This window comes from Leptopilina boulardi, unplaced genomic scaffold (assembly GCF_019393585.1).
Source record: "Leptopilina boulardi isolate dan_hultmark-lab unplaced genomic scaffold, ZJU_Lbou_2.1 LbouV2_278, whole genome shotgun sequence".
In the NCBI taxonomy this organism is placed as follows: Eukaryota; Metazoa; Arthropoda; class Insecta; order Hymenoptera; family Figitidae; genus Leptopilina; species Leptopilina boulardi.
Window position 1 is genome coordinate 4414323 of NW_026137838.1, and position 12972 is coordinate 4427294.

The following is a 12972-nucleotide window of genomic DNA, read 5'->3' on the forward strand; positions in this document are numbered from 1 at the left end:
CTTCGTAGCGATCAATTTCAATTTACGACGACCTCGATCAACCCTGTTGTTATATACAGGGAAAAAAAGTTTCCCATACCTAATATTACACCGAACATTGTAAATTAAAATTTAGTTAATTGAATTAAATTCAGTTTTAACATACAAGTGAGTTTTTCCCTGATCATTATAGAATTCTTGCAAATTAGAATATTTCGTTTCTTGTTTTATGTTCTTGAACAGAAGTACCGCACGGTATTGTATAAGGAATAATAAAGCTTCAAGTATAACGAAATGAAGCTCTTGAAAAAAAAAATTATATATCTCATCATACTAAAGGGGAGGATATTTTCGATTCATTGAAGTCTTGCTTCTTTGTCTGTAAGTTGGTAACCATCGTCTTTTGTGTCTACCTGCACAACGATTCCTCGTATATATGTATGTATATAGTTGTCGTATGATAGGGTCGCGCCTTTATATGAGTGCGAATTGCCAGCAGCTAAGGCTTATGAAGCTTCTTTCTTCTTCACATACATATATATATATATATATATATATCTGTGCTATAGTATTGCCATAGCCATAACAGTATACTTCTATAGATTATACTATACCACACTCATTCCTTACTCCATTCGCGTCGCGGTACTTCCTTTCGTATATGTCGAGGGTTCCCGCAGGGCCGTCTGTCACTTTTCTATTACCATGAACGAAAAATTAAGAAATTTCTCCATAATCATATTTTTATTTATTCTATGCTGTAATTCTGGAAAATTTTCTTTTAGGAAATAGAAATACATGCACGCCGAATAGTTACGACGAAAGTAATGATTATAATTCTTTTGACTTTACCAGGTTCAATAATGCGAAACGTGATTCACTGAGAAAAGATTGAAATTAGTTTTTTTGTAAGAATTCCTATGGTGCCGAGTAAGGGGATCCATTGGTAACAATTGTCCAATAAACCAGAAAAGTCTACCAAAATTACGGTAAATTCTACTGCTGCAATAGTAGAATTTATACCGTAAGTCTGGTAAAATTTCGTTCGGATTAGGAAAACATTAATCTTCTGTGTATGGTACTGAGTAATTTGGGGACAAGTCCCACTGGTATTAATTGTCAAAGAAACCAGAAAAGTACCACCAAAGTTATTGTAAATTCTACTGCTGCAATAGTAGAATTTACCGTAAGTCTGGTAAAATTTCGTTCGGATTAGGAAAACATTAATCTTCTGCGTATGGTACTGAGTAATTTCGGGACAAGTTCTACTGGTATTAATTGTCAAAGAAACCAGAAAAGTACCACCAAAGTTATTGTAAATTCTACTGCTGCAATAGTAGAATTTACCGTAAGTCTGGTAAAATTTCGTTCGGATTAGGAAAACATTAATCTTCTGCGTATGGTACTGAGTAATTTGGGGACAAATCCCACTGTTATTAATTGTCAAAGAAACCAGAAAAGTACCACCAAAGTTATTGTAAATTCTACTGCTGCAATAGTAGAATTTACCGTAAGTCTGGTAAAATTTCGTTCGGATTATAGAAGCATCAATATATGGTGCTCAGTAATTTAAACATGTCTCACTGGTAACAATATTGTCAAACTAGAAAAAATTACCAAACTTATGGTAAATTCCATTTCTGTAATAGAATTTACCGTAACTGTATGATTCCATTTCTGTAATAGTAGAATTTACCGTAACTGTATGATAAAAATTCGTTCGGATTAGAAAAAACATTAATCCTCTGCCGTTGGTAATTGTCATATGTATAGGACCAATAGGATGATAAAATCAAATGGTAATAATAGAAAAAAAAAATTTTCAAAAATTTTATGATTACTAAATGGGCACGTGCTTCTTTAGTGACGACACTGTGTTGCAGGAGGCACAAAGCATTCCCCACAGTTTTGAAAGCATGAGCAAGGTCTTTCTTTCGTCTCACTTACTCACCTTACTCCTCAGTGGGAACTCTTTCTCTTCTCCCAACAATTCCCCTCTTACTCTCAGTTTTTCCATCTCTCTTATACTGTAATCGGTCCTCGTCTCATTCGCCCTACTCTTTTTTTTTATATATATATATGTACATGTATATATATACAATACCACTTTATTCTGCACACATAGGGTGTCTCGTTTTGTGCTTATACATATATATAGGTTCAACCACCGATTTTGCCTTCTTTGATATGGATAATAAAGAAATTTTTGTCCCTATTTGGAGGTCCCTATGGTTCAGATGCTTCCTGCCTTAAATCCATGCTCCATATATATAAGATGTATTTCATCGTAAACGGAAGTCTTTCAATTGAATCATAATTTATTAATAGAATGATGGATTTAGTACTTTGTTTTTCGACGTTTCAAGAATGTATTGAAGATGTTTTTTTTAGAGACTTTTATCTTTTCCTCTGTGCTGTTTAGATTTTGTTGGATGGTTACGGATTGATTTTGTTGCAGATTTAACGGATTGTTCGCATTACTTATGGGTAAATTGTTTCAAAACAAGATTATAAAATTATGGAGTACTATTTTTAGCTGTTTATTTATATCATTTGGGTTTCAACATTTGTATTATCTTGATCGTAACGTAAGGGAATCATAATTTCCAAAAATAGTGGTAATAATTTTCTTCTGCCCATATGATTTTATGAAATATCCTCAATGCTCTTGCTGTAACAGTACCAGCATTCTTCGAAGATATTAATAATTTTATTACGGTATGTTTCATTTGTGACAACATTTTGATTCCACTAAGCTTTGCCTATAGTGATTTCATAATTCCTGTAAAAGATTTTGGTTCCATTGTTCGGTATTTGGGTTTCGGCATTCCCCAAAATTTGGGTATTAATACTTTTAGCAAAATTTTGGTTTCAGCATTTTTACAACATTTAGGTATTAATTTTCGGAATATTTAGGTATTACTAATCCCAACAACATTTGGGTATGATTATTTTTAAAAAACACTATCATTCCTAACAACATCTTCTCATCTATCAACAATTGGTCATTAACTTTAATATTCAAACCAGATCCGCTGCTTTGCTGTTGCAAACGAGTGTAATAAGGAAAAGAAGAAATAATTTTTAATAACACTGCAGGAAGTATGACGCATAACATTAATGCCTTCAAGAGAATGCACATTACACTTGTTCTCTTTCTAAATTCTGTATCTCTTGGCAATCTGCCAGTTGTGTTTCATTTTTTTTTTGGGTAGCTCTTCATCATTACAACAGTCCTAATTGTAAAATTCTACTTCAATAAATGAATGCAGTACAATATCTCCTCTTTTATCACACAATTCTTACAACAATTGAAATCTCTCAGTGAATTATAGAAATGTGTATAACGGATTTTTGTTTCAACTCCGCACAGTGTATGTGAATTTATTCTCAATGATGATGTCATTATGTGGTGGGGAAAAAAAAATGATTTTGGATCAACAATTTTATTTTTATTTGGATCAGTTTTGGATCGAATAGTTTCGGATGATTTTAAAAATGAAATAACAGATTTATGAACATTAGAAAATTGGATTTGAATTAATGATCACGTGTTCACCTTGACACGCGTTTTAGAGCATTGGTGGTTAATAATTAATTAGACGAAAAAAAAAATAATCGTGAGGGTCACCCTGTGTATGATTGTACACATGGATATGGCTTTTGTCGGTGCGTCGACGTCAACCAACAAGCAAATATACACATATCGAAGACGTTCAAGCCGTCTGTTGCCGGTGTGGCGGCTGTTGCTCTCCCCTCAGTCGCTTTTCCCTATCCCTCTACAGCTGGTCTTTTCCCCCCTCAATCGTCTCGTCAGTCTTCCCCCAAACCATCATTCCTCTCTCTCTCTCTCTTCTCTCTTTCTTCATCACTCTCCCTCTCTTTCTCTCTCTCTCTTGCTCTTAGTGTTCCAAACCCCCTACTTTCGCTTCTCAGAAGGTTTACACAGTCATTGGTAAAAGCCTCCTCTGCTTCCATCTCTCTTTCTCTCTCTCTCTGCCCCCCTCTCTCCTCCCCATTGCTCCTATCCCCTCTGTCATCAATTCAAACTCCCCCCACCACTTGGAGGGACGACTCGTGGCAAAGTTTTAGCGTCGCTACTACTCGTGGCGTGCCTACAACTTAGCTGGATCTATTACGCGCACTTTTCACGACGACGTTTCAAAATATAATATTCTATTCCTCATTTTTTTTTTTTCTGTGATTTTTGAAAAATTTAATTAATGAGAAAATTTTTTTTCTTCTTTTGTTTCAGTCAAGTGTCGTGGTAAAGAAATTATAAATTTTTTTTTTTTCCAAGAAAAATCGAAAGTTAATATACTCGTGTGTGTGTGTGTTTGTGTGTCTCTCTCTCTCTCACTCCCTCTTTTGCACTCTCGATCTCTCCTGATTCTGGCGTGCTTTTCATAACCTCAAATTGCACAGTGTGGTGTGTGCGCGCGCCAAATCTTGACATTTTTTTTTTTTTTGTTGAGACAACAAAAAAAAATTTGTCACGTGTATCAAATGTGATAAAGAGTGATAATTAAAAAAAGTGATTTGAATTTTTAAAAAAGAAAGTTTTTCTCGCGTGTGAATTTTGGAGTTTAAAAGAGATTTTAACAGTTAATAAAAGTGGTGTGTTTTGTGCATTTAAGAAAAAAATAATAGTGTTTCAAGAAAGTGTTTTTTCGTCGTTGAGATTCTTTGTGGATTGAAATTACATTGCCAGTGGATTTATTTGCCTACCTATTTTTTTGGTGAGTTTTTATTTTTAATTTTTAGTTTTAATTTTTTCTTGTTTCGCCGGTACTGAACATGTGAGGAATCAATATATTTTTGTATTTAATTTTGCCGGTTAAAACTACGAAAAGCGCATGATCAAATTCGAAGTTTGAGGAACGTTTTTAAACCATAAATTGGCAAATTTTCGAGTTTTGAAACATTAAGCCAGGGGAACAGGTGCATTTCGCGTCCATTTTTACCTGAGTATAGTCCCCAAATTCTAACTTTTACCTTACCTCGTGTTTCGATGTTGCCATTCTTGATTCCAAGAATATTGCTAGATCGTGGGATCCCAAGGTCAAGCGATTCACAATCTCTGTATTTCACAGTTTAGATTTTATAATTATTAACTTTCTATTTTTGCATCCTTTTTCTGCTGTTTTAAAATTTAAAGATTTTTTTCTCATTCACCCTTTTATTAATTATTTTTTTATAAATTTTTTTATTTTTTATTAATGTAATATTAATTTAATATTTATTAAATATTTTATTAATATTTTATTAATATTTTATTAAATATTTTATTAAATATTTTATTAAATATTTTATTAAATATTTTATTAATTTTCTATTTATTATAGAAAAATTTTTATTATTACTATTATTAAAAATCAAAATCTACTTTTTTCCTTTGAATTATATTGAGAATTTGAATATTTCTCAGATTTTTTTGATAAAAGTGAGAGAATTTCTGTTTTGATTTTGAAATGAAAAGTTCCCAACTTTAATTTCCATATACAAATTTTTCTATTGACCTTGATTAATAGTTTCAATAACAAAAGAATCCGTATTGGATGAAAATAAATTTTTATTTATTCGTTTTATTTCGGGGTAAAATTAATTATTAAAATTGTTAATTAATTTTAATTTCGAAATTGAAATGTAGTGAAAATTTTTTTTTAAATTAAATATCCTAATTTTTCTTGAAAACCAGAGGAGAAAAAAAAATGATATTCAGACTCAATAACTTGTCTACTCGATTCTAAATTTAGTTTTAATCGTTTCTAGATTCAAAATTGCCTCTGACAAAACACGCAGAGAGTGGTCATGAATTATTGACGTTTTAAATATATCTGAAAATATCAAACACTAAATATGCAACTTGAAAATAAATCCCGGAGATTATTTTCAAATATATATATATAAGCTCACTTATCGTTTGTTGATTAAAATCCTTGTATTTTATAGTCAAAAATTAATTTGGTTTCATAATTTTTTAAATACATGAAATTGGCACGTATAAAAATTTTTGATATTTATTTTTGTAATTAAACCAAAAAAAAAATTTGGAATAAAATTTTTGTTGGATTTTTATAGATTGTTTTTTTTTTTGGGAAAATTTTTTTATTGCAAAAAGGAGACGTTTAAAAGGATTTGATTACGTATATGTATATATATAAAATTAGTCATCATTTGGTATATAGTGGATATTATCTCCTATTTTACAGATTGCTAATCGCCTACTATTGTTGTCGATGGAGAGAATCGTAAAGATTATACCGGTTGATAAAACACTGGGATAAATTTAATTCCCCATCGAGGAAAATAATAAAAAGACCCGTAATTTCGATTTTTCTCATCGCACAAATTGATCCATTGTACTTTACCTTTTTACTTAATTGATTTATCAATTCTATTTTATTCCTTCATTTTTCTCAATGTGTGTGTGACAATATTATGTAATGACATAATAATTTTTTCTCTGTAACATGTTTCATTGCATCATTTTTTTTATAACCAGTTTTGGTTTGGAAATTAATTTTTGAAATTGAAATAATTTTTTTTATTAATTTCGTTAATTTTTCTATGGATTACAATTTTTTTTTTTTTCTAAAGGGAAATATGGTCCATGCTTCTGTCAGTCAAAACTATAGCTTAAACGTTTAAACAGAGCGTACCTTCCGCTTTTGAAGACTTATTACTTCGTCGATCCGTGTCGTTACCAACTAGTATTTTTTTTTTATTATTATTATTATTATTCGTATACTCTGGTATTAAATTGAAAAATTAGATTACATAAATTTTTTTAAATTCATGTAAAAGTATTTCCTTCTGTTAAATTCCATTTGAGAGAAGAGGGTCCATGATATACACTGGCTCGAGTTCCTCTGATTGATAAATCAAGTTGGGAGGACGAACTCGATATTATCTCGTATCTCTTTCTTTCTTTCTTTCTGTGTCTCTCTCCAATTTCGAACTCTAAGGGAATTTTATACTTGAATTGAGGCAAAAAGGAGATCAACTTTTATTTGAATCGACCAGCTTCACTTCAAAGTCAGTTTACTCTTGTTTGAGTCATTTAGGTTAAATTCAATTTCATAGGAGGTTTTTTTTTTTTGCATTTCTAAATAAGGATTCTTTTAATTCTGTTTTTAATTAATTATATTGTAATTAAACAAAAATTTGTTATACTGTTAATTTCTATTATTTTTTTATATAATTATTCGTATCGAAATTGTTGAATCAAATTTTTTGAAAACATATATTTTGAAGAATTTAGTTGAATTAATATTAAGAATTATCTTTCACTTTCAAGATTACACACGTGCAGTTCTGTTTCATTGGTTCTTCTTCTTCTTTGCCATACATTGATCTTTTTCTCTCTCATATACACACATGTAGAGAAATTGCCGCATCCAAATCGTCTCAGACCGGTTTCTCACGTTTCGCGTACACACACACACACACGAAGCTGTTACTGCCCTGAACTCGCATGGGGAACTCCACCTTATTTTATTTCAAGGACAAGATTCTTGAAAATGATTCAACTACCATTTTTTTTTCTCGTTCATATATGTGTGTTTGTATGTACAAGAACGATATCAGGAATTTTGAGTTTCTTTCATTTTGCTTCATAAATATTCAATATTGGTCAGTGTTGTCATTTGAGGAAAAAAAAAAAAAAAAAAAAACTGGTTTCTGAAAATCCATATGAAACTTGTTTTTACTTTTCATTTCTGTTTCAATAACATTCGTTCAATGACATATTATAAAATTTCGTCTCGTGAAAATTATATACAGAAAAAAATTTATTTGATTCAAATAATCGGTTACTAAACAAATCAAATAATTTTTGAAAAAAAAAAACAAATTGAATTAAAGAAATTGTATTCGAACCAATAATTTTTGTATTTGAAACAAATGATATTTAATTGACTCGAATAATATTAAATAAATATTTTTCGATACAGAAAAAATTTGATTCAGGTAATTCAAATTTTGAAAAATATTTACATTATAAATATTTATTTGAATCCAAAAAATATGTATTTGATTCAAATAAGTTAAAAAAATCTTCACCTGGATCAGCCATTTTGGAACAGCGATAAGTTTCTCTGGAACAGCGATATATTTCTCTAGAAGATTGTAGGACAAAAGTTCCAAAACAAAACTGAAAACTTTCGCTGTTTAAGTGAAACGTATCGCGGATCTAGGTATAGATTTTTTTGCTTACATCAGTTTAAAAAATTAACTGAATCTATAATAAATTTACTTAAGTCTATTAAATATTTATTTGATTGAAATAATTTACTGGATAATAGATAAATTATTTACTTGGATCACGTAATTTTTATTTGATCCAAGTAATTATTTTTTTCAGTGATAATAAAGTAGTTTGGAATCAAATAAATTTTTTTAAAATCAAAGATACTTTTATTAAGTGTAGGAATATTTATATACTTTTTAGAAATTTTATAATAATTCTGTTAAATACGCGAAGAAAAATTGAATAATGAATAAAGTAACTTTTACTACTTTAAAAATAAAATCTTGAACTTTCCAAAGTTTCTCACATTTCTGGTAAATTTTATTCCACTAATAGTAAAATTTACTATTTCAGAAGTAAATTTTACTATTTTCGGAGTAAAAATTACCAGAAATTCGCAGAAACTCCGAAAAGAGTAACATTTACTATTTCAGGAGTAAATTTTACTATTTTTGGAGTAAATATTACCAGAAATTCGAAGAAACTCCGGAAATAGTAAAATTTACTATTTCAGGAGTAAATTTTACTATTTTGAGAGTAAAAATTACCAGAAATGGTCAAAAACTCCGGAAATAGTAAAATTTACTCGTGAAGTAGTAAATTTAACTATTTTTTGAGTACAAATTACCATAAATGCGCGGAAACTTTGGGAAGAGTACAATTTACTATTTCAGGAATAAATTTTACTATTTTTCGGAGTAAAAATTACTATTTCAGGAGTAAATTTTACTATTTACGGAGTAAAAATTATCAGAAATGCGCAGAAACTCTGGAAAGAGTAAAATTTACTATGTCAGAAGTAAATTGTACTATTTTCGGAGTAAAAATTACCAGAAAAACGCAGTGAAACTCTGGAAAGAGTAAAATTTACTATTTCAGGAGTAAATTTTACTATTTTCGGAGTAAAAATTATCAGAAATGCGCAGAAACTCTGGAAAGAGTAAAATTTACTATGTCAGAAGTAAATTGTACTATTTTCGGAGTAAAAATTACCAGAAAAACGCAGTGAAACTCTGGAAAGAGTAAAATTTACTATTTCAGGAGTAACTTTTACTATTTTCGGAGTAAAAATCACCAGAAATGCGCAGAAACTCTGGAAAGAGTGAAATGTACTATTTCAGGAGTAAATTTTACTATTTTCGGAGTAAAAGTTACCAGAAAAACGAAGTGAAACTCTAGAAAGTGTAAAATTTACTATTTCAGGAGTAAATTTTACTATTTTCGGAGTAAAAATTACCAGAAAATCGCTGTCAAACTCCGGAAAGAGTAAAATTTACTATTTTTGGGAGTAAAACTTACCAGAAAAACGCAGTGAAACTCCGGAAAGAGTAAAATGTACTATTTCAGGAGTTAATTTTATTATTTTCAAAGTAAAAAAATTACGAGAAATACGCAGATACTCCGAACAGTTCAGGTTTTACTTTTAAAGTATAGTAAAAATTACTTTTGTTCCTTTTTCCATTTTTCTCTGTGAAATTATTTATTTATATTTAATATTTAAAATATTAGCGAGTATATTTAAATATTCTATTAAACCAAATGTTAATTTAGTTTTTCTAGAATTTTTTTTTTTATGAGTATAGTTAAGTGTTTTTTTTTCTTTTCTCTCTCTCTCTCTCTCGAAAAAATAATCGTTAAATGATGTAAATCCCTACAATGTGAATAATGTGAAATGATTAAAAAGAAAGATATTCCAGTTGATATTAAAGTTTCTTAAAGCATTCTTTTTGATTCGCGTGTTGAGCTTTTCGTGCAGAATAACGTGCCCCTCGACTAGTGAGCTTACTGTGTGCCTTGACTTGTTTTTCATTCGTTTGTGTGTTATACACATATACATATAAATACAAAATCTATACAGATGTACACGCAGAGAGAGAAAGAGAGAGAAGAGAGGAAAAAAAAATTCAAGCATATTATCGATCGGTCACCCTCCTCTTGTGCTCTCAACATTTTTAACGTCGCCATTTCACCCCTTTCTTTTTTTTTTTACTCTCGTCAGATTTTCACATGTATTTTTTCTCATCATATACGCACTTTTTGCAATTAGCCACGTGGCTTAGTAAAGACTTGTGTCGATGGTGTCGACAACACTTGACGTCGCAGGGGTTGTCGTATATGTTTTTTAAAATGTATTCCTTCTTTCTTTTTCTTTCAAGGAAATAGAAGCATGGCAACCCCGCTTTATTCACATGTGTATTTCATGAAGGGAAAAAAAAGGGGTTTGAGACCTCAACAATGTTGGTTGAAAAAATTCAATTACAAATACGATTTTGAAAGAAAAAAAATTTTTTTTTTTTAATTTTTAATCGTAATATTTTTTTTCTCGTATTTTTTTAAATCGTAATTTTTTTTGTGGTTTTTTTTTTAGTTACTATTTGGCGGGTGGATTGAGAACCCATGCCTCGACACTAGTTGCGCTTTCTCAAGGTTGCACGTCCTAACGATATATAGATACGTCATTTGAAAGGGATGAGATACTTAGCTTGTGGTGGTGGTGTGTCTGGAAAATGAATGGATTTTTCCGGTTCTTGAATTCACAAAGCCTTTTAGTAGAGTGAAATTTTTTCCAGTCATTGACTATTTACTATTTTGTTGCTTCTTTTTTTTCTCTCTCTCTCTTTCTCTCTTGGTTTTTGTTGCCGTTTTAACGTCAACGGTTAAAGCTTTTCAATTTCTCGAAGGAATTTTATTTTTAATTAACTAATGGCATTATTTTTTTTTTCTTTTTAAATTAAGTGGATCGAACTAGAATTTTTGAGATCGAAAAACCTCTTAATTTAAGGGAAATGTGTTTTTTTAAAAATATTTTTTAAAAATATTTTTCAAAAATAAATAAATAATTTTTGAAAATAATTTTTTATTGTAAAGAATTTTTTGCAGTTATTTGAAGGTGATAATTATTTTTCTTGATCTTCTTTCATTAAATTCTCAGAGACGAAGCAATCGAGAACCTTGAATATTTCACTTTAGAAGATAGAATATTTTTCAGTTGCATCATGAACTCTTTTTAAAGTCAGCGAGAAAAGGATGAAAAAAAAAGATGCTCTTATGAAAGCAACATGCAGTAAATTTAATGACTCGTATACACTTCCACTTCGTTACAAAGAGTATATAAACGTTTCCTCTGCTTATTTTTACTTAGAGAGAATATTGTTGAAACGTCTTCCTTATATAATTTAATTTTTGTCTACAAAAAATTTTTTTTATATCATTAAAAATGTATTACTTGTAATTGTTTTTCTTTTTTTTTTTATTGCTCTCTAAATCTGAATTAGTAAAAATGTTTACTAATTTGAATTAGTGACTCACTTTTTGTTTCTGAATTAGTAAAATTTTACTAATTGTTAGTCTAATAATTAGTAGAATTTTACTAATTGAGAAGCAAAAAGTGAGTCACTAATTCAAATTAGTAAACATTTTTACTAATTCAGATTTAGAGAGTGGTGTTATTTTTTTTGATAACATTAAAATAATATTAAAATAATAAAATACTCTCTAAATTTAAATTAGTAAAAATGTTTACTAATTTAAATTAGTGACTTTTTGCTTTAGAATTAGTTAAATTTTACTAATTTTTAGTAAAAGTTACTAATAATTAGTAAAAGTTACTAGTAATTAGTAAAATTTTACTAATTTTTAGTAAAAGTTACTAATAATTAGTAAAATTTTATTAATTTTTAGTAAAAGTTACTAATAATTAATAAAATTTTACTAATTCTGAAGCAAAAAGTGAGTCATTTATATAAATTAGTAAACATTTTTACTAATTCAGATTTAGAGAGTAATAAAATATTAAAATATTTAAAAAATGTTAAAATATTTAAAAAATATTAAAATATTTAAAATGATATTAAAAAATTCTTGATAATAATAAAATGGATCTATGACTCCTCGTGTCTATTCATCTAGGAAGCAAGTAATTTTGCTATCCACTCGTCCACCTACACACAGTAGTTAATTAAGTCTGCTATGGTAAAACCGCAGATATTCGCGCTCAATAAAGATGAACAGAGTAGAGAGCCAAGAATCTTCGAATAATGAAAATGTGAATGTCGAGGGAAAAAATCCACTAGAAATTCCTTTCCTCTTCAATGCTTTTAATCAAAGTCCAAAATAAAAAGTTTCTTACTCTGCAGACTTCAAAAAAAAAAAAAAAAAAAAAAAAAAAAAAAAAAACCCTTTTGCTTTATGTATATTAAAGCCCCCCTTTTTTTCTCTTAAAAAATTTTTTTATACTTATTTAAAATAATATTTATTTTTGAAGAAATAATGGAAGAATTTTGAGTTTTAATAATTTTTTTTTCATACTTGAAAGTTTATTATTTTAAATATCCGATTTATAAATGTAAAGTAATTTTTTCTGAGGTTAAAAAGTAGACACTAAAAAGTAACTCTAATTTGTAAGCGTGCTTTTCAATACATCATCCTCATTAGCGGCACGTGCCGAAGTTATATGTAGGGAACATTCTATGTTCAGATATATTTTAACAAAGGATTAATAATCCTGTAATAATTATTATTATCCTACACTGAAAAAAATTAAAACATTTTTCAAAAAAATTGATTCAAATAATTACTTTACTATTATCAAATAAATATTTACTTGGACCAAATAATTACTTTACTATTATCAAATAAATATTTACTTGGACCAAATAATTTTTATTTGAGTCAATTAAATAGTATTTATTAAATACAGATTAAATACAAATTTAAATACAGATTTAAATACAGTTTATTAA

The 12972-nt window shown here is 28.8% G+C and overlaps 1 protein-coding gene across 5 annotated transcripts in view; it reads left to right on the plus strand.

Moving 5' to 3' along the window:
- LOC127281875 (polypyrimidine tract-binding protein 2) overlaps positions 1-12972 on the plus strand; it is a 492268-nt gene that overhangs the window by 75966 nt on the left and 403330 nt on the right. For 2 of the 5 annotated variants that reach the window (XM_051305845.1, XM_051305846.1), the window contains exon 1: positions 4069-4718. The exons of 2 other annotated variants lie outside the window; for them this stretch is intronic. The gene's annotated coding sequence lies outside the window, so the exon portion shown is untranslated. Of the gene's footprint in view, positions 1-4068; positions 4719-12972 lie in introns of those variants that run through there. One more of the 5 variants, XM_051305844.1, reaches the window with a different exon arrangement.